This window comes from Peromyscus eremicus, chromosome 1 (assembly GCF_949786415.1).
Source record: "Peromyscus eremicus chromosome 1, PerEre_H2_v1, whole genome shotgun sequence".
NCBI lineage: Eukaryota > Metazoa > Chordata > Mammalia > Rodentia > Cricetidae > Peromyscus > Peromyscus eremicus.
The window spans coordinates 118,947,248-118,967,419 of record NC_081416.1 but is presented as its reverse complement, the minus strand read 5'-3'; the positions used below and the strand labels follow the sequence as shown (position 1 = coordinate 118,967,419).

Sequence of the window (20,172 nt, the reverse complement as noted above, 5' to 3'; positions counted from 1 at the left end):
AGCCGGGCGCCCGCCTGCCCGCCCGCCCGCCCGCGGCCAAAGCGGGGCGGGAAGACCCCAGGGCGCGGCCTGCGCACGCACCCCCGACGCCGGGGGAGCTGAGCGCGGACCCGGAGGGCCGGCCGCGTGCGTCCCCTCGGCCCGCGCGCCGAGGCTGCTCCGGCGGGGCGCGCCGCGGGCCCGGGAGGCCATTTTGAGAGCGAGCAAGCGGCGGCAAGATGGCTGCGTGGGCACGAGGTAGGTCGCCGCGCCGCGGGGTCCGCCGAGCCCCTCCTCGCGCCAGCCGGGCCGCGCGGCCCACGGAAGCCGTGAGCTCCGAGAGAGTGCACCGGGCCCGGGAGTCCTGGAAGCTGCCTGCGCTGGGTCGACGCCGAGTACCCTGAGTCACCCCCCACTCCATCCTCCACCCCTTGCCCGGACCATCCTCCGTCTCGCTCGCTCGCTCGCTCGCTCGGGGACCCTGGCCCCAAGGCCGCGGTGACCTTGCGGGATGCCAAGGAGAAAGCAGCAGGGATAAAGTAGGGTGCTCCAGGGCCCCTTGCAGGGACGCTGGCGGAAGGGCCTTCTCCACCAAGCTGAGGTGCAGGCCCAGCTGACCCATGACGGCGGGTTTTTGTTATTGCTGTTGTTTATTTGTTTTTGTAGTTTGGACCCGCAAGCTCTTGGGGAGTTACTTCCAAGCAGTGCTAACCTGTGCCTGTGCGGCCAGCGCCCACATTTCTTTGAAACTGTGATGCAGGAGGGGGTGAGCCCGTCCCGCCTCCAGTATCCCAGACCCTGGTGTGACCCTAAGGTGAAGAGAGTCCAGAGCCCCAGGGTGAGACCTGTGAAAGTATGTATGGTTGGGGTTGAGGGTGACCTAGAGAGGCCCCGTTCTCACAGCCTAGGTTGGGCTGAGTCAGTTGGAGGATGAAGGTGGCAGGAGGGGAGCCATGGGACAGCATCTTTGGGCTTGCCCTCTCCAGACCTCCGCCCAAGAGTCACATCTGATTTTCTTTCTCCAGTGTCCCCAGTCCATCATTCATTAGTCGGTCTGCTTTCCTTGGCCATGGATGCCCTAAAGCAGGCCCTATACATGTGTGTTTGTGTACAGAGTCACCCACCAAGAAACTTCAGTTACCAATTTATGTTCAGTGAATTCCGCCTTGTGCCAGGCCTGAGTGCTTCATGTGACCTCGGACCTCCCTAGATAGGGAGGGTGAGGAGTCCCTTAAGTGACTTGTGCCAAAGGAATAGTGTGGATCGAGGCCTGTTAAGCCTGAGGCCTTGGCTCTCAATTTGAGTCTCTGCAAGTGCACACACATACACATAAACACAAAGATTTATCTTGTCTGTTCTCCTTTCCAATAACCATTATCAAGCCTCTCCTGAACCCAAGTCTCCTCACTCAGCCCTGCCTCACATCTGAGGGCTCTCGTCACTCCCCAACGTCTTCCCTGAAGCCCTGGCCTAAAATAATATTTATGGTTGGCTGCTGTGGTTGCCCTGAGCTTCCTGGCAGCCAAGACAAGGCGTGAGGACTCTAACCCTGCTCAAAAAGGAAGCTCATTAGGACTTGTCAGAGACAAACATTTTTCTGATCTGTGGTTTGTGTAACATTGATGGGTTGGGGATGTGGCTCAGTGGTAGAGCTCTTGCCTAGTGGTTCAATACCCAGCACCAGAAAAAAATTTCAATAAAGCTTAGTGATGATGTCGGTTGAGTGCATATGTCACAGATGGGGATGTGAGCCCCCAAGACTGGATTTTCCTTGAGGCCACTAAGTTAGTGTAACAAGGACTAGGACCAGGGATCCTGACCGCCATTCTCCAGAAGCTGGGCTTCAGTGGACTTCTCAACAGGGAGATAGTTTACTGGTGGCCTGATGACCTCTATCCTCACTATAAATTCTTCTGACCTGGGTGCTGTTTCAGTCTTTCCCCAGGTTCTGGGTGCTAAGCTGGACTTATCGTTGTGGGGATCTGTAGACATGTGGTAAACAAGACCTAAAGCCAAACCTAGTCCTGAGTTGAGGGTAGGGTGGAACCACTGACTGGTGGTGGTGGGGGGCACTTGATTTTTTCAGTGTAGAATTCCTGTACTTAGTAATATAACCCCCACTGCCACTCCAGCATACAGTGTGAGCTGGAGAGTGGATTTTCCATGGCCTGATTCCTAGCTGCACTATCACATGTACTGGACCCCACTGGAAAGGGTCATTTGTCTTTCAGAGGGCCTTGTCAGGGAAGCCTACAAATCCCTTTAGGTGAAGCAAGGAAGGGGTGTGTGTGTGTGTGTGTGTGTCCGTCCCTGTTCTGTCCTCCTGTGCTGTGCCGGGAGATCTTTTGTCTTCTTTAGTGGACAGCCAGCTTTCCCATTCCTTCACAGGTTTGGTTCCTGTGACTTAAGTACACTCACTGATATAGCTGTGACTCAGGTTAGTAAATGTCAGTGGCCCCCAAAAGGTGGGATTTGAATCCTTGGCTTGATGACTGCAGGAACAAAATAGTTCAGTAACCCAGAAATCTGTACCAAAAAAGTGTTACTCCTGAATGTGGGGAGGGGTATGCTTCTCGGTAGGGAGCCCCTATTTCCAGAAAGGCTCCAACAGACCTGGCCTAGTCCTAACTTGTCTTCCAGCAGGGTCTCCATGGGCACAGCAGCAGAACTGGGGCTAGTGTGCAGCTAAAGCCCCAGCTGCAGAAGAAAAACAGGGTTCAGCTCCCCAGATTAGTTACTGTCTACAAGGATTAAAGGCCCCAAATAATGGCTAGCTTCTCCCCTCCTCTGTGCCAAGGGAAGACATGTAAATACAGCCGCACGCCAGCTTAGGCAGTAGATGTGTATAAATCGAATTTAGCAAATCAGATCATGGTTTAAATGCACTATTTAAAGCAGTCCTGCAGTGAAGCCTTTTACAAAGGGAATAATCATTTTGTGATGCTAATCATCAGCCTCCAATTTATCTCCTTTGTAAGTTCAGATGTTGGTGCACTGGGTGTTCTGAAATCGGGGCGCTCTTGTGTAGGGCTCCAGTGAAGGCTGGCTGCCTTCTTTTTCTGACCTCTCATTTTAAATGGGTGCATGTCCTGCTTCTCACTGGGGGCCTCAGGATGCTTGTCATTTAGCCTGATAGTTCTCATCCGTCCCACTCATCTTTTCATAATCTGATAGAGGCCACCATTCAGCTGTTCCTGGCTCCTTTTCTGAGATTTTCGCTCTTCCTGGGGGGAGATACAAGCCCTGCTGTTCCCAGGCATTAGAACTAACTCCCTCTCTGATCTGAACCTCCTTTTGTTTCCTTGAGCTTCTGGTACCTCTGTTGTTGATCATAAAGACGATTTCAGAGATGACTACATGACACTCAGCCTCTGAATTTAGAAGGCAAATTGAATGCAGGCACCCCCTTGTTGAATAGGCAGTGTCCAGAAACATTCTCCCCATTCACAGAAAAAAAAAAAAAAAACCCAAAAAACAAAAAAAACCACCCAAACCCCTGAAGCCTGGATGTTAAAGTGACTTTTTCCCACAAGTTAAAATCAGAACTCAAAGGAGAACCTGTCTCCTAATTGCTATAAAAGTGTTTTATACACTGAGCTGTAGTTCCTTTCTCTGCAGAGAAAATAAAATCAGACCATCTGGGTGGGAGAGAAAGAATGAAGGAAAGCGATGGATCTGAGGAGAATAAAGGAAGTGGGCAGGAAGCTGGGGAGCTGTGAAGAGCCTGACCTTGCTTAGCTCACAAGCCCTGATATAGTGTCTTTGTCAATGCTGCCACTATTGACGCGTTCCTTGGTAATTATGACTGTGTGTTGGCATGGCGACTCCGAGGAAGAAGACTAGAGGCAGTGGGTAAATGCACGACTTGTTCTCGCCTTCTAAAGCAGAGAGGAGCTTTTGTGGGTAGTTCTTCCAGGGAGACGTGGTGGAAAATTCACCAGACCCTGTGCTGGAGCAGGGGTACTGACGTGCCGCCCTGGGAGCCAGGTGGCCCTGAGCAGGATGGCACAAACAGAGGGCCTCAGCGAGACTTGGGGCCGACACAGAGGTCTCCAGAGCCTCCCTCCAGTCCCCTTCTGCTGTCTTTGTTCCTCAGCCTTATAACATCGAATGTATCCGTTTCTCGTCCCCTCGGAGTTGTCTGTTTCCTTAGGTTTATGTTGCAGTCCCCCTGAACTTGACTGAGCGAGCATACAGTCCTCTACCTAATAGTCCATGGTTATGCATCTGGGAGCTGGAAGGGAAGGCTGGTAGGCCCAGCTGTAAGGATGGAGTCTGGGGCTCTGCCTTCTACTGTGGTGCCCTCTCCATAGAGACTTTGGCTGTATCCTCATCTGAAAATGGTGGCCTGCTGCTGGAGTCAAGAGCTGTATTGTTCTGTCTGGTGTGGTACCCAATAGACAGGAATGGTTGATCCCATAAATGTGGGCAGCATGGCACATTTAAGTAATGATCGGACTAAATCAAATATATAATTAAAATGACCTGTTTCTCCTGTCTTTGGAATGAGGCTTCTAGAACATTTAAGATTATATAGGAAAACTCCCTCCTTCCATTTCTGCTGGAAATGGCTGGTCTAAACCAGAGGGTGGAGCCCTTTTACAGACCTGACACTTGGACTGATTGTTCTGATCTCACCCAGGAGATGTCTAATCACAGAGGTCTATGCACAGAATGCAGTGGAAAAACCAGGTGGAGTCTCAGGCCTGAGGGGACTTTTAGGACAGCCTAGAAGAGCCCATTAGGTGGAGATTACCTCTCAGTCCTGAATCTACGGGCAACATGGTGTTTTCAGCATTTAGGGTAAGAGTAAGAAAGAACCTTTAGATTAAAAACTTAGGTCAGCAGTACCCTAGTGGGTTTGTGTGGGCAGAGCTGGAGCTGATAGGATCATTGTTCCAAAAGTGGGGCCCACACCCCCCACTAGTGACTTCATACTCTCCCAGATACAGAGGAACCACTAAACAGGGAAGACAGCTGTGTGTCCCAGGTTCACATCAAACTCCCTTTTGGCTGGGTTCCTTTGGTTGGAACCTGCCTGGGGCTGCCCATCTCCCGGCTGCCCCTCCTCTCCCCAGCCTCCCTGATGAGCAAGCTGGAGCTTCTGGGATGCTCCTTGGCTCAAAGCCAGCATTTTCTTGGAGAGGCTCCTGCTTTGGCTCCCTGCCAGGCCGCTGGTCTCCAGAGAGATTTCTTTTTTTCCCAGGGAGGTGCTGGGCTCATCCTGCTGTCAGAGGGTAGAGGCCTGCTCAGCCTTCTCACCTTGGAAGACCCCAGGCTGTGGGCCAGCCTTGCCAGCAGCCCTGGCCCCTTCGTAATAGTCAGTTTCTTCCTGGGGAAACCCTGCTCTGCGTGAAGGGCCTTCCAGCCTCCATACTCTGGGAGTGTCTGAAAAGTGGAGCTTGCGAGATGGGGATGGAAATCCTAAGGGTTATAGTGATGGTGGCACAAAGCATTTACCGGGCACACGCACTGTGCTAGGCTCTGTGCTGATCTTTGCACACTGGGTCTTTGAGGCCTGGTTCAGAAAAGTAAATATAATCCAGGCTCCACCCTTCTTTTCTCAGCCAAATGTCACACAGGGGTTGCGTGAGGTATGGCTCAGAAGCTGTAGTCTTAGGGTTCAGTTGTCACAGGGTCCTTGTCTCCCAAGGGATCAGCTGAGTCGTGGGAGGCAGCATGGGGTTATTTGGGCGGCTAGATGTCTCTGCAGCATCTCCTACTTCAGGTAGGCAACACAGCTGAGTAATCCAGATGGAGAGAGCTCAGTGTCAGGCCCCTAGGAACCCCAGTAAGGAATTAGAGAGGTAGGAAACATCTCATCTGGTCCTGGCTTGTCTTGATATTGTCTGTCAGCCAAGCCTTGCTGTGCTTCAGTTTATAAAAATCAGGGTGGTTCCAGGACAGCCAGGGCTACACAGAGAAGCCCTCCCATAGATAGGTAGGTAGGTAGATAGATAGATAGATAGATAGATAGATAGATAGATAGATAGATAAGGACAGCAAGGGGCTACACAGAGAAACCCTGTCATAAATAAATAGATAGATAGATAAAGAAATAATAAATAAATAAATAAATAAATAAATAAATAAATAAATAAATAATAGTAAAATAAAATAAAATCAGAGTGACCCAACTCCACCAACTCCCACAATTGCAAGAGTCTGGCTGCTCAGGGTGAATGTGGGTTTTGCTTTCTGCTTCTAGAAGTGGTACACAGTCATACGGGGAAGGGATAGTATCTGTGTCCTCTGTCCAATCTTGTTTTCTAAGGTGTGTGTGTGTGTGTGTGTGTGTGTGTGTGTGTGTGTGTATGTGTAGCATGTGTTTGCAGATATTTGCAAAGCCGAGAAGAGGGCTTCAGGTCCCCTGGAAATGGAATTACAGATGTTGTAAGCTGCCTAACAAGAGTGTGCAAATCCAGACTTGGTCCTTCGGAAGAGCCGGAAGCACTCCTAACTGCTAAGCCATCTCTCCAGCCCTCAGTCTTGTTTCCTTAAGCAAAGAATGCCAAGGCTTCCTTCTGTCTGCCAGTTTGGTAGCATAGAAACCTGCTTAGGAGAATGGCCATCACCCCTGAGAGTGTCATTTCCTTATCAAGTGCCTTGGGAGGGTAAAGAGAAGGAGGGGGTCTCTAGTTCCCATCCTTATGAGCCTGTAACTTCTTGTATCCCATTGCATTTAAATACATATTAACATTTGTGTATATTTATTTGCATTTGTGTGTGTGTGTGTGTGTGTGTGTGTGTGTGTGTGTGTGTGTGTGTAGATCAGAGGACAGCATGAGCTAGTTCTCTCTACTGTGTGGGCCTGGTGATCAGACTCAGGTCATTAGGCTTGGCAGTCTCCCTAAGCCATCTCTCCAGCCTCTGCATCCCATTTCAGCTGCTGCAGATTCTCCCTTATGTAGTCCGAGCACAGCAGTGAGGCAGAAGCCACAGGCTCAACAGGACCCAGGTTCTGGAGCCTTTCTGATCTAGTTCAAAAACCACGAGCATGCTGTTTTTCCTCTTTGTGAGCTACTGTTCTCACCTGTGAATTTAGGAGTAGCACTCAAAAGTACCAGGGCCCAAGTTCAGTCCCTGGGTCTGAGAAAGAAGGAGAGAAAGGAGGAGGAGGGGAAGAGGGAGAAGTGTGTGTGTGTGTGTGTGTGTGTGTGTGTGTATATATGTATATGTGTATATATATATATATAATATTAGTATGCATCTCATTTGATGTGGTGTCACACATTGTCATGAATAAAATCTCTGGAAGACAGCAAGCAAGGGACCAAGCTTAGCTCTCTGTCAGTTACGCTGCACTAAGTCCTTGTGTTTCCTGATTGTCCGTAAACTCCATAGTGTAGGGAGAACCCTGACCTGCTCCCTGACCTCTGGATCAGAGAGAATAGCTTGAAAAGCCTTAGTAGTCACTCATACAGGGGTATATGATCTAACTCGGGTCCAGGAAGTTGAGAAAAGAGGAATTTGTCTGGAGATACAAGTACCAGAGAAGGCTTCCTGTGACCAAACATGTCTTTTAGGCCACCAAGAGGGCAGGATAGGGCATCCATGCCAGAGGAGAGTACTCTCTGGCTAGAGGTTCAGAGAAGCTGGAAGTGTCCTGATGGACAGGGCATAAGATTTGGTATGGAACGTCAGGTCAGATGCTGGAAGCCGAGAGTAACAGGCAGGGAGCCAGCTAAAGGAACTGGCCTGGTCACCATGGGTACAAGATGGGTAGGATGGAGGCTGTCAGGCCCTGTGCCACCTAGGCCAGCTGGAGCTCAGCAGGCATGCCCACTCTGTGCCTGTCACCTTGTAGCACTTGGCTTGGACTCTAGTAGCTCATGGAGCTGTTTCCAAGTTTGCAGGGAAATTGTGGAGCTCAGAAATTGGATATCTTCCCATGCCACATTATTTTTTCTACCACAATCATTTATTCATTCAACATTTATTGACTGCACATTATGTGTTAAGTAAGGCCTTGGGGACGCAGAGGAGGAAACCACAGTCCTCTACCCAGCCCTTTAGCTCTTGTGATAGGGAACTTCACATATCCATCCACAACAGGAAGGTCAGGCTGAGGGGAGGGAGTGCTGAGTTAGCAGGCATGGGATGTGACAGTTATCATCATTCTATGGCTTCTTGCTCCCCTAGGCCCCTCCACTCTTCAAGAACCCACAAGAACAAAGTCAGAGGCCATTTCATGCTTTGCCTATGGCGACCCTCAGCTGTCACTTAGCTTCAGGCACACTTCAGTTCTCTAGACCCCACCAGTTCTATAGTTTCCCTTTCTCCGTTTAAAACAACTTCGATCTTAAGAATCAGAATATCAATAACTCGTTGAGATTTATGTGTGAGATTAGCAGGAAACATCTTAAGTGCAATGAAATAATAAACCAATACCTGGAGGAATTCATGGATAGATGTTTTCTTCTCCTTAGACACCAGAAGCTTATCTGGAGTGCCACGTTCAGAATTCTACCTGGTTCTCCTCAGGCCGGACCCTGAGCACAGTTCTGGGCAGTTAGGCCTGCATGTGAAGGGACAGTAGCGAGCATCTGACCACCACTTCCCCACACAGCTGGGTTGTGACCCAGCCCTGCAGATGCATCCTTAGCCCCAGCCCTCTAACCCTGACTATGTATGGCCTTTTTCTGTCTCTTGTCTTCCCAGACCAGGAGAGACAAATGGGTTTCTTCTCATTACTACTACTCTGGTAGACGTGTGTGTGTGTGTGTGTGTGTGTGTGTGTGTGTGTGTGTGTGTGTAAGATCAAGCTCTTAGATATTGTATGGTGATTATCAAAGCACGGGAGGCCCATGCCACTTCCGGCTGCATGGATAATCTTTCTAAATCTTCGGTTTAGCCACCAGAAGCCTAGGAGGATGTGTCCTGCGCTCTGTTCCTTCTGTACTGTCCAGCTGTTGCTGGTAGACAAGGCGAGTGCACTTGGAACAGGCCCTTCTGTGGACAGGTGAGGCAGCAGCGCTTGACTCTTTCATTTAGGAAAGCCAGAGGTCCGTGAGGATGCTTTCCCAGGAAGAGAGAATGTACTCTTTGTCCTGTACGCTGAACAACAGAGCAAGGGGATGTTCGGGGTCTAGCCGCAAGTGGGTCTTCCCTGCACTGGGTGGCCTTGGCTCCCTTCTGGCTTCTTTTGCTTAGATTTCCTGGAGGAAGTTTACTGAATAAATGTCACATCCATAGAGACTGCCAAGGGTTTAAATATGGGAGCTGGTTGACGGCACACACTCTCAGTCACGAGGCTTCCTCCAGAGCAGAGTGGCTCCCCGACTCTCGTGCTGATGAAGGAGGTGCACAGCTGTCTCAGTTCCTGTTCTGCAGTCCCTCTCATGGGTTTTGTCTCTCTTCCAGGACACGCTCCGCTCCAGGGTCAGAAGAAGAGAAAAGAGAGCTTGGAGATGACTAAGAAGGTGGGTTCCCTTCCAACACAGGCCATGGGCCCTGCCTGTACATTCAAAGCTCTCTCCAGCAGCAGCTCCTTCTCTGTGTGGACTGTGGCTGTAGATGGAAGGTCCAGGTAGAATTCACTCTCAGTTCACTCTTGTTACTGTGTTTCCTTCACTGGGACAAAAGCAGCCTAGTTTGAGGGAGACACTGAAATAGAGAAGCCGGTGAGGGACGTACACTTCCGGTCCTGGCTACTCAGGAGGCTGAGGCAGGAAGAATGCTTGAGCCAGGAGTTCAATGTCAGTTTGAACAGCTAATGAGGCCTTGTCTCAAAATACAATACAGTTAAGTAAATAAAGAAATGGAATGTTCTCTTCTTGTGGGGCCAGTTGCTTGCTAGGTTGACCCAGATACAATTTCTTCACTGTTAGATCAAGAACAGTCATGAAGGAGGTGCACAGCTGTCTCAGTTCCTGTTCTGCAGTCCCTCTCATGGGTTCTTCATGACTGTTCATGTGGTTCAAACTAATACTTTTCCATCATGGGATGGTACATATCAACTATTTATGTTCCTCTTCATCCTACAACACCCCTTCAGCACTATTTCAACAGCAAGAAACTGGAGCCTGAGAGTGTGCTGAAAGGAAAACCAGCCCAGCAAAGCTCCACTTGCTCCAACTTCAGGATCTGTTGTCTTGAGATAAGGACAATCAAGATGACTTTTGAAGCCCAGATGATGGTTTATGCCGTTAACCCTAGTACTTGGGAGATGGAGGCAGGAAGATCAGAAGTTCAAGGTCAGCCAGGCTACATGAGCTCCTGCCTCAGAAAACAAACGAAAGAAAAGGAAAGACAAAATGGCTTTGGCTATCCTTTCTTTCATCATTAATAAAAGAAGAAAAGTCTCTGAGATAGCCTAGCCAGCCCTGACTGAGGGCTGGACCAGTTACAGACTTTCCTGACTCAGGAGTCCTTCGCTTCCATCTGGACGGTGAAATTGTATTTTACTTCTCCGTCACAGGAGACTGAGGTGCTGGAGAGGAAGGGGGTGCTGGAGTGCTGTTGCAGCCACACCATAACCTTTCGGCCACCCCAGTGGCAGGAGCTCCTGACTGAATGCACATCCATCCGTCCGCACTCATTACGCCCTTGTCAGTGTGTGTCTGTGGCCGCCTCTGGGTGTGTGTGTTTCTTTTTGTATCTTCGTGTCAGTTGTCAGGCTGTGTGTGTCTATTTATGTCGGCCTGTCTAGGCGTGCTCAGTGCGACAGGGAGCTGGGGGTGGTGTTGTTAAAGGAAGACATTTCAAAGCCTCAGCTCTCCCCCTCAGGGACATCAGGATGCTGGTATATATGTACTTGCACATATATAGATAGAAAGCTTTTTCTCATGTTGTTCATTGTATGGAGATGCATTCAAGTGTCTAGCCAGGTATGGCCTGAGCAGTGGCCTGGGCTGAGGGAGCCCATCTGCCAAGAGCTTACAGAGTTGCCTTCCGCCCTCCGTGTCCGTGGGGAGCCTGTCCCTTCACCGTTTACCGTCTACTCTCTAATTTATTAGATGGGAAGGAGGAGAAAATGAAATGTTGCCTGAAGACAATGGCCGAGACAGCCCATCCCACCCTGCACAGCCTCCAGGGCCTCCTTCTCTCTAGCCTTGTCTCCTCCGTGCATCACTCTGCATTCACTCTGCTGAACCTGAGGTAAGGAAGAAAAGAACCCCAAATCATTCAAAAGTTATGTCCGCCCTTGAACATGCAGGGATGACTGCAGATTGGTGAAGGAAGAAGCCACCAAGATGAAGGCTGGAGTCAGAGTTTGGATCTGTCTGCTAGGCCCATAGACACAAGGCCCTCCATCCACTCTGGGGCTCCCACCTCCCAGTCCCAAGACTCCCAGCTCCCAGCCAAGCAAGGGAGGGGCAAGGGGCCCTGGGCAGCTGCAGGGGCTATGTTAGTAAACACTTTACTGGCTTCCTATTTTCTTCACACACACCCCCACCCTTCTCCACTCCCCGATGCCCCTTACGTACTCCCACCCCCCAGCATCCCCCTTTCTGTGGCCTGCACAATGAGCTCATTGTCCCGGGTGTGATTTGAATAAGGGATCTGCGGGCCTGTTCCCAGCATTGTCCGAGGGGCTGGGAAAAACCCCAGTGCAGGCAGGAGGACCAGACCAGACAGAGACAGATGCCTAAATTAGCAACAAAGCTTTGTGCAGGTCCCCTGGACAAGGGCTCGCCTTGTCTGCATGGACTCAAGGGTGTGGAGCTGGCCGGCTGCTCGCATGTCTCCCCATGTTAATTAGTTTTGCATGCATGTCTGAGAAGGTGCCAGGGGAGATGTGTTTGCCTTCCTCCTCCCCTAGGAGGGGGCCCTGTTTGTGGCTGGCCAGTGGGCTGGAGGCTGGGGAATTGAGCTTGGCAGGGCTGGACTGGGCCTACCTGGGGAGCTAGGCTCAGGCTCTGAATGGGGAACCCCAGCTTCCCTGTCCTGCTGTTCTTTGCCCTGTGGGGAGCCCGGCCTTACCCTCTATGCCCCTCCACTTCTTCCCTACTGCCGAAAGTTGGTCAGTGCTGACTACCAGGAACTCATTGGCTTCTACCCAGACCTAGGCTACTGCCTGTCCATCTGGCAGTCTGTCTCTTGCGACACAGGGCCCCTTGGGACCAGGTGGCAGAAGCGACCAGTCTGGGCTCTCTTCTGTCCCAGAGCCAGATGGCCAGTCAGCTTATCGCATTAAGGCCTCCTCTGTCCCCAGACCCCTGCCGTCCATAGCAGGTCAGGATCTTGTTTAGGATATGATGGAGAAGCTCCCTTTTAGGCCCTTGTAGTAGGGTGGCAGAGTACAGTCATGGCCTTGCCACTGGCTTACTGTGTGACCTTGGACAGCGCAAGTCCCTCTGGCTCTTAATCTCAGCAGCAAAATGATGAAGTTGAGCGTCAGGAACTCTTGGTTTCCTCCTAGCTGAGGGAATCTTTGCCGGTGGTGATCATTTCAGCTTGTGTTCATTTAGCACAATGACAAGAAAGAGACCAGTGAATTCTGAATAGGGGTGGGTGGGGAGATGGAAGAAAGGATTTGATCACTGCATATGCTCAAGTGAGGGCTTGTGTTTTCTGGGCGGTGGTTTACGGAGGATCAGGAATCAGCAGAGCCTGTCTTCCCAGACCCTCACAGAGCCCCTCCTGAGCCTGAGTCCCCCTCTGGCCTGTATGCTGCAGTGGTGAAAAGCCACCCCAGCCCAGCGTAGGAGAAGCTGGGTGGAGAGCTCCTGCTGTCTGGGCCCCTGCAGGCCCTGGGATAGGGCCCAGGGCTGAGAAGGGCTGGATACCTACCAGGCTAAGCTCAGCCAGGCCTCCTAGCATCTTCCCAGGTCATGTCTTCAGAGTGGCAGCCCTCTGGAGCCCCTCAGGAACCAGGAAGGGGAGGGCCGCATGCAGCCTTGCTTCTCTCGTTCATGTGCACATGTCTGCACATCTGACTCCCAGCTCTTTGCTGGTCTCTTCCCACCACTCATCCCCACTAGTCTCGCCCTCTGTGACGTGGCATTTGGTTACTGCACATCTAAGCCCAGGACTAGTCAGTCCAAACTCCCTGTTCCTTTCTGACCAGTTTTTAATCACAGATGAACCAAGCCTATGTCATCCTTTACAGACAAAAGGAAGTCTCCTCTTCTCTCTCTCTCTCTCTCTCTCTCTCTCTCTCTCTCTCTCTCTCTTCTCTCTCTCTCTCTCCTCTCTCTCTCTCTCTCTCTCTCTCTCTCTCTCTCTCTCTCTCTCTCTCTCTCTCTCTCTCTCTCTCTCTCTCTCTCCCTGTGTGTGTGTGTTCAAATTTTAGAATCTCTATGTAGTCCTGGATATCCTGGAATTCCCTATGTACTTACTCCAGGCTGGCCTTGAACTCACAGAGATCTGCCTGCTTCTGTCTCCTGAGTGCTGGGATTAAAGATATGCAACACCACTCCTGACTTCTGTGTATGTCTTAAATACGTTGGGATGTCTTTGGGTCCAGAAATCCTAAGGTCTTTGGGAAAATATTCTAGTGCCCAATTGGTTCCCTCTCTGGTTCCTTCTTTGCCAGCCTTCTCTCCTCAGACATGGTGGAGGTGCTCTGCTTTAGAGCAGGCAGCTGGCCAGAGACCAACAGGGAGCTCTGTGATTGGCCTCCGATGGCCTCGTGGACAACAGGTGAACCTGGGCTTTTCTCCTCCTAGTGCATGGCTCTAGCCAGTTCCCTCTCCCACCTCCTCATCTCAGCACCTCTTCCCTGACCCCTGAGCTGTTTCTCACTCAAGCTGGGAGTCTGGTGGGGTAGCCCAAGTTCAGTGAAGAAGAAAATGGAAGCCAGACCCAGTGAGCAAAGTGCCTGCAGTAGGGTGGGGAAGAGACAAGATGGCAGGGCCTTGGGGGAGTTGTCTGCTGCCCGCCCTGCCCCATCCCTCTCTTAGCTGCTCAGCTGCTGCCTCAGCTGTATCTGAGCTCCTTAATCTGGTGATCAGTGTGGTGCTGGGGGGCAGGCTGGCAGAGGCTTTAGGAGGCGACAGGGGATCTTAGGAGTCACACTCTGCTAATGGAGCATCACCAAGTGTCATGGCAAAGCTGGAGAATCACATTCCAAGCGCAGCTCCCCCTCCAGAGGCAGTAGTCTTGGCTGGGCTGGACCCAGGATGGGTGGTACCCAGTGAAATCTAAGAGAGAGGTCCTGCCCGCCCTAAGGCATCACCTTGTTCTTTGTTCCTGAGAAGAAAACTTCCTAAGATTGGTGCTTTCTAGTCCTTTCTATGTAACTAGGCCTTTATTTTTCCGTAGCTGCCCTTAACTGTATTTCAGCTCCTAGATCTTCCAGCTGCCAAACCCAACTAGAAGTAGTATCTGTGTGTTACAGGTAGTCATTCTCCTGGTCAGCCAGAAAAATGCTGTCAGAGCTGGCCAGGGGAGAGATTTGTCCTACAGCAGAGTGATTATGCTAGACGGGATTCCTTCCATATTAGTTTGAGTGGCTCTGAGGAAACCCAGAGAGTTTAGAAATTGAAGTCGGGATGTGAATGCAGGCCCAGGTAGTTCTGGGGCTTTGTGACGACCCAGAGGCAGGCAAAACCCTGGCTAAAGAGAAGGGACAGAGGAATAGACACTCAGCCCTCAATTCATGGGCACTTAGATCCCTGAATGTCCCAGGACCTCTAAAGTCACATCTGTAATGTTGGAACAACTCTTACTGTGGAATTGCTGTGCCTGGTGCAGACACTGGCTCTTCTTCTTAGCTATGTGACAGATAGGAAGGTGTTGACCTTTTCAAGGTCACTTAATATGGCTGTGTTTTGGAGAGAAGGATGGAAACAGTGGTGATATTCAGAGTATTAACTACCAACTGGCCTTGGTACCAGTACGGCAACTGTCTGAACCAGCAGCCCACAGAAGAGGGCACAGCTGGGCCCAAATCAATCCATTTGTCTTTTTGTCTCTCTGTTCCGACACATAGGTGTCTATTTCCTCAGCAAGCACACAAACTCCCTTGGGGCAGTTCCTGACAGGACAGTGGGATGCGTGATCCCCTCTCCTTTGCTCTCTCATCAGGTCAGATCTGCCCCCCATGGGGCACACCCCCATCTGATCTGAGCTCCAGGCTGGCTGAAAACCTGCCCCAGCCTCTCTCTGTGGGGCTGAGCTTCATCTGGATCTCTCAGCGTCCTTTTCAGAAGCACTGTGGGCCAAGGACTAGGGGCCTGTCCTCAGTCTGACTCACCTCCTCAGGCCTCTGCTTCTTTCTCTAGGGGTGTTAGTGGCTCCTGTTGTCTGGGAGTGTGATGCTGGAGGCGGGATGGAGCCATGTGTTACTAAAGAGAGCTTCTGGCCTCAAGGCAGCATAAGTCTTCAGCCCCAGGATTTTGGAAACTATCCCCTGCCCTGGACATATGCATCTTGACAATAGTGACTTCCTCTGAGTTTTCTTTTTTCCTTACTGAAATCTTTCCTTTCAGGGTCCAAGGTGGCCTAGTAAAGAAACAAGGACACAAGAAGAGCAGCCCCACTCACTTGGAAGTCAGAGGCTCCTCACCCTGCAGCCCACCGTCCTGTTTAGTGCACTGGGCAAGCCTCTGTCCTCTTCCGGCCTGGAAAAGGAACACTAGATATGACCGTGTCTGCAGCCACTTAGCCTCTACATTTTACACTGGGAATTCTTATTTTTTCTGCTTTGTTACCTGAAAGTCACCCTACCTCCTGCTCCCTGAATTTCAGGCAACTCAGCCTTTTCTCCTTCAAGCTGCCCTGGGACACAGGTAGATTCCTCTACTAAAGCCTACAAAGAAACAAAGAAAGAAAGAAAAAAAAAAAAAAAAAAAAAAACCAGAAGCTTGTCCCGTTGCTGACCTTCAGCATTGAACTGGAAAGTGGCCTGTCCTGGAGCGAAGGCCTGGGCCAGTGTATGTCTTGGCTCGGTGTGCTTTCAGCCTGAGTCGGATGCTTTGCCTTCTCCTCTGGTTCCAGGTGTTCTGAACAGTGCCCCGGGGGCTTCAGGAAGGTTTGTCATATATTTGGGACCTTCCCTGGGCCAGAGCCCCTTAGACTCCACCAAGGCAACACTCCTTAAGGTCTGGTTTCTCTCCCTGACTTCTCCAGCCAGATGACTCCACTACAGATACAGCTAAAACAAGTGTGGTTGTCAAGTCTAGAGGGCGCGAACCCAGTATCCTTGTGTGACCAGGGTGACCCTGGGCCAGGGCATAGCACTGCTTCCACCTTTCTAAAATACAAAACGGGGTGGAGATAGGCTTTAGTGGTAGAGAGCTTTCCAAGCATGCTCAAGGCCTTGAGATGTATCCCTTAGGCCCAAAATATAACAACAATAATAATAACCATACCTTTCACATAAACATACACAAAGACATACAAATAATATAGAAAAATGCTTTGGAAGAGTAAGTTCCATCTCTTTTATCTCCTAAGTCCAGCTGTACTCAGAGACCCCAAAGGCCATGGTCATAAATGAGTCCTTTTCCAGCTCCAGAACTTCCCTGCTGGGGAGATCCTGACATAACCTTGGAAGATCCTATCTCCTCCCCATTTCCCCCTTCCCAGCCCTCATAATACCTGAATGGGATCACAGGACAGCTGCCTCCCTGAGTGCAAGCTGCTTGTAGACTGTTTCTCTTGTCTTCAGATGGTCCTGTGAAGGGCAGTGATGGGACAGGCAGTTCAGCTTTTATGGAAACAGAGAAGTGGTAACTCCTGCCAGGGTCACAGGACCAATACAGAGCCTACAGAGCCTAGCTGCTTCAGACACAGAAGAGTGCAGCAGGAAAAGAAAATGCAGAACCGCCATCCTGAGGCTGTTGTACAGGGAGCAGTCCTGCCCCCAGGGACTCAGCAGGAGCCCTTCTAGAGGGCCTTTATCATCAACCTGCTGGCCTAGCATCTCCTCCATGCCTGCCCACCCCACACCTTTCAGGACTGTTCTGGGTCTGATGTGCGGTGGGACACTCTGTCCGGGCACTTGGGAAATGGAAGCTTCATGACTGGCATTTCCACCCCCAAAGAACTAGGCAGCACATTGGGAAGTTGCCAGAGGCAGGGACTCGAGCCTCCCAGGAGTTAAAGATGCTTCTCCCCAGCTGTCCTCCCCTTGGTGCTCCTTCCCCCCTCCTCCTGCTCGCAGCAGGCAGGGCCTGGAACCAGGAGCCATGCTGCTGTGCTGTTACCAGGGGAGCTGGGAGGCAGATCGGAGCTATGCAGGGAAAAGGCTCAGCCTGTCAAAGTGTCTCCGATGAACCACGCCATCCTGTGCAGCTGGCCTCAGATGTGTCTCGGCTCTTGTTCTGGGCCTGAGAACGGGGAAGCCCAGTGAGGTTCAAGGGCACCCTCGCTATTCATTAGTCAGGGGTTCTTGACGTCCTGTCTCTCCCAGGCATGGGTTCCCCCCTTGCTCTTTCTCTCCCTCCTGTGACACATTCCTGGGTGCCTGTGGTGAGGACTGCACACCCCCTCCTGCACAGCCCCCTCCACATAAACCCTGAATCAACTCCTGTTAAGGAGACTGGGCGGGACAGACAATGGCTTCAAGAAAGCATTCAGGCGGGACCCCGGCCACATTCGACTGCCCTCCGCTCCCAGTGCGCCTATCGATCTGACTCCGCTGGGAGGCAGGGCACCCTTGGGCCCCCAGCTTGCACAGGCCTGGACAGGAGCAGGCCACTAGGTGCTGCCCTACACAACAGGCCAGTGCAGCGCTATTCTCAGTGGGCCCCTTGGTGCCTCTGCCCCACTGGTTAGATATTTTTGTGCAGTTGTTGGAGAGTAGAAACTTCAACATTTTCTGAAATGTTTCAATGTCAAAATGTAAAAGGCACATATACTTGGTTACTAATTTCATGACTAGAAATTTCCTCCAGATACACTGGAAACATTTGCTAAGAAGCATGGACAAAGAACTGTGTTTCACTAACGGGTCATTTAATACTATGGGATACCACACAGCTGTAAAAGTGTGGTAGATCTTTGCTTGCAGGCTGATATGAAGGCTGACTAATATACTTAAGTTAGTAGAACAAATTACAGAACATTCAAGTATGTTCTTGTTTGTATACATTTAAAAGTCAGTTATGGAGTCCGAGGTATGTGAAGCTCCGTGGTAAAATACATACGACACACAAGAAGCCCAGAGTCAAATAAAATCTGTCAGCCATTAAGCTTGTCTATGTCTGTGTATGGATGGTTCCTGAACATAAACACTGGACAGCAACCTCTGGGAAATGGGAGGGATTTCTTCCTGTATGTTTGTATTTGTTTTTTCTCTGTGTTTGTGAAATGCTTTCATTGAAAACAGAAAGAGTAGTAATCACCTAATAGGTTTAACTTCTCTCAGCCAATGAAGGGTAGACACGCTAAGACAAGGTGGTGATGTGGCAGGGAAGAGTGTCTTAACCGTACTGATGGCCTCTGGCCAGTGGTGTTACTGCAGCCTACCAATCACGTGTCATCATCATGGCTGCTACTATTAACCGAAAGCCCACTATGTGCCAGGCTTAGCTTCTCTGGTTCTTGCTTAGGTGAGCATCAGATTTCAGTCTCACCTCTGCAGGAAACAGAGCAAGGACATCAGAGGGTTCCTCCAAGCTGGTTGGCAAGTGAGGGGCGGAGTCAGTATCCTAGAGTGGGTAAATCAAGTGAGGTTCTGATTTCCCTCAGGGAGGAGCTGTTTTGAGGAGGGGGGCTTTGTGGCTGTGTTGATTAGGAGTAGGCGCCCCTACCTGCTTTAGCCCAATGGGAAGTGCCCTGCTGAGGACAGTCTGGCCTCAGGAGTGGACTGACTCTGAAAGGCTCTATCTGCATACACAGCATGTGTCCAGAGAGACACTGCCTGACCTTGCTGCTCCCAGTGCTAATCAAATGCCTGCCTGGCTTTACCCCCAAAGGAGTAAATTGCTTGCTAGAGGGTGCCTGTAAAGGGCAATGTGGAGCTGAGCCTTGAGGTTTGGAATCCAACGTAGGTCTAGGTACAACATCCCACCGAGCTCTGTGTTGGGTCCTGAGACTTGGGAGCCAGCAAAGATTCACAGTAGAATTGACCAGGGGAACCTGGGAAACCCATGGAGGTCCCTGGACTTGTAGGGCAGCTGGAGGAAAGCAGCTAGGGGGTGGTGCTGTAAGGTCAGGTCTGCTCTGGTGCAGTGAGCCCCAGTTTTATACTGTGGGAACCACTAGTACACTCATTTTACAGGTGATACAGAAGTCCAGAAATGTTATATGTCCCAAGTCACAGCTGGAAAGTGACAGAACTGAGATTTAACACCCATCTCATTGATTGCAGTCTGGACTCCTAACCCCAAGTATATCCTGTTTGCCTGGGCCACTTTAAAAGAGGTCTCCTAAGCCCGAACCCCTCCTGGCCCGTTCCATATGAAGAGACATTAACCTCTCTCTCCCTCCAAGGTTCCCACAATACCATGCCTGGGGCCTTCCCTAATTCTATCTAATTTCATCTCTGGGATATGCCAAGACTTGGAGCCTGGGCATTAGCTGGAGAAGGAATTCAGCCATACACAGATTGGGGGCCTTCAGTTAGTATTGCTGTTGAGGACTATGCTTTCTGCTTCCTGGGGGCAGGTCATCTGCACTCTGCAGATGCTGCCCTTCCTTCGGGTCCTTGACCTAAAACACTGATGGAAAGGTCAAGGATGCTCCTGGGTTCACCCCATTGCTCCTCAGAGGTGGACTTGTGGGGGGCTGCGGCAAGGCTGAGGCTGGAGGAGCAGACAGGGGAGAGCAGAGATGACACTCAGGTTCATGAATCCTTGGAACTCTCTCCAAATCATCGATTTTTTTTTTTTTTCAGGACAACCCTGAGGAAGAATTAAGAGAAATCCCGAGAGAAAGGACTCTTCCAACCCTGGGAACCCTCTGCCTCTTTTATCCCAGCTCACAACAAATAAAAGTTTGAAGACTCTGTCTCTAATATTTTTTTTTTCTTTCTGGGCAGATAAGAGTGAGGAGAGGAAGATTCAATCACTAGCAAAGACAGCTCATGGGGTATTGAGGTGTGATGGGGAGGATGGAGTGAGAAGCCTCAGACTATCGTCTCTCTTACCTGGGCTAGGGTCAGGAGGGTAGCCAGAACCTAGCTTGTGTTCAGGTGTAAGTGTCTTCACATAGGAGTGGTGGAGGTTCTGAACTGGGAACCCGGTCCCAGTGTACTGCTAAGCCTCAAGTAATATCTCCTCAATTTTCACCATGATCCCATAAGATGATCACATTTTCCACATTAGGAAACCGAGGCTCAGAGAGGCTTAGACACAGTCA

At 50.7% G+C, this 20,172-nt stretch overlaps 1 long non-coding RNA gene across 1 annotated transcript; it reads left to right on the top strand.

Moving 5' to 3' along the window:
- Positions 1–118: 118 nt before the first annotated feature.
- On the top strand, positions 119–19,828 carry LOC131918568 (uncharacterized). The gene is made up of 4 exons (XR_009381026.1): positions 119–237; positions 9,343–9,401; positions 10,938–11,079; positions 19,709–19,828. It is a non-coding gene; the product is annotated as an uncharacterized LOC131918568 (long non-coding RNA).
- The last annotated feature ends 344 nt before the right edge of the window (positions 19,829–20,172 follow it).